Source organism: Octodon degus, unplaced genomic scaffold, assembly GCF_000260255.1.
Source record: "Octodon degus isolate 3935 unplaced genomic scaffold, OctDeg1.0 scaffold00180, whole genome shotgun sequence".
NCBI classification, from domain to species: domain Eukaryota; kingdom Metazoa; phylum Chordata; class Mammalia; order Rodentia; family Octodontidae; genus Octodon; species Octodon degus.
In genome coordinates, this window is record NW_004524756.1 from 4,301,646 (window position 1) to 4,303,554 (window position 1,909).

Here is a 1,909-nt window from a genome sequence, read left to right on the forward strand (position 1 = left end):
GTAGACTCTTCCCTAAAAATAAAAAAAGCAAAACAGACAGAAGGATGCCTTTCTTTAAACATAAGAGAGGAGGTTCTGAGCTGGCAGAAAGGCCCTTCCACCACATTATCTGCCCAGCCCCTCCGGCTGGCAAGTTTGTGTTCTCTCCCACCCCAACATCAGTGCTGCCCTCGAGGCCGCAAAGCAGGTCCCAAGCCAGGCTCGGACCTCGCGTGCCCTCGCAGACAGAACTTCCGAGGACTCTGCTCCTCTCCTGTGGGCCCTGCCACAGAGGCCACCACGGCAATGACAGCACATGGATGCCTGGCCATTTTTAACGAGACTGCAACCGAAAGCCTTTCTTGTCAGTTTTCCTGTCCGGATTCTCTGATTTGTTTTTTCTCGTGATATTTATCCACTTCCTGACACAGTGTTTTTAAGTGGCTGGGTTGCTCCTTTATTGATTTGTGCTTTTGTTTCTTGTCACTTATCTCAAGAGAATAGACGCTTCACATGGTCCTAGATCTTACCGTCCTTGTGCGTCTCCACTACCTTAAAGACTCCTGAAAACTAATAACTCAATATAGTGAAGGCTAATTTTTTCATTTTGAATGAGTAACCACTTTTAAACTAAAAAAAAAACTGTCTTTAAGCTTTGATTAGCACAAAGCTTAATTCCTGAATTATTTGTATTGCATACAAGGTTTTGGGATGTATGTGTATGTGTGACTTCTTATACTCTTTTATTTATTAATTTATTTTTATTTCATTGTATTTGCCAGGCAGGCACTTGTGTAGCTGAGCTACACCCAGGGTCCCTTAGATTTTAGTAGCTGATGGTCATTGTAAAAATGAATGAAAATATTACTAGCACATTGTTCTTTAGATATCTGATGCTTGTCTTATTATTCTTTCTTCTTTGTAATTATTTTATCAAGTATGTATAATCAAATTAGGGAATGTTGCTCCTTTATTTTTTTCAGGGTCTCACTGCACAGCCCAGAGTCATAGTGATCCTCCTGATTTCTGACTGTCAAGTGCTGGGATTGCAGGCATGTGCCACCATGTCCGGATTCCATCGCCAGCTCAGGGCTCCCGGGGGCAGGGCTGGCCCAGCATGCGGAGCCAGGGATCGAACCCTGGCTCCTGAGCTTACCCAAGCAAGCGCTTAGTCTGCTAAGGTATACCGTTAGCCCTAGATATTGCTCTTTAATTCCAATAAATAATCCGAAATTTAGGTAGAAAACATAGTGTCAATCTCCAAGCTTGGAAAATGGGCCAAACTTGAGCCTAATAGTATGGGCTGATCACCTCTAGACACTGTGTGGGCCACCTACCTGTGAACGGTGTGCGGTAAGCATGATGCCTGACTCTACAGCTCATCACGTCAGTCACCTCGTGAGCATAAATCATCCCACCCCAATTACAGATCAGTGAGTGATGCGAGAACAGGTGGTAAACCTCTGATGTGGTTTTCCTGCTAAGGGAATATTCATCAAAGATACCAACATTACTTAGTAAGGGGAATTTATTTGTTTGGTGAAGTTCTGTATCATCTCTAAAATTTTTGGATTTTCTTTTTATTATTTTGTACTCTTTTTAGATAATAAAAAATTAAAGTTAAAACAAAAAGCACCTATAAAAACAGAGGCACCAGACCTGTGACTTTGGAGTTATTAAAACTCTAAGGAGTACAAACTGTTCAAAACTATGAGAAGGATAATACACTATGCAAACTAAATAACTTCACTTTAAGTTCACATTATATGCAGTTATACTGTTTTATATGATTTTTATTGTGAAGAAATGAAATTTTATATTTATCGAAGTCACATTTCTTGCTACATAGATCTTGCTTTATCTTGGTGTTAACCATCCAGCAGGAAAGTATAAAAATGAGGTATAAAAAGTAAAGCCATATTAATATGAT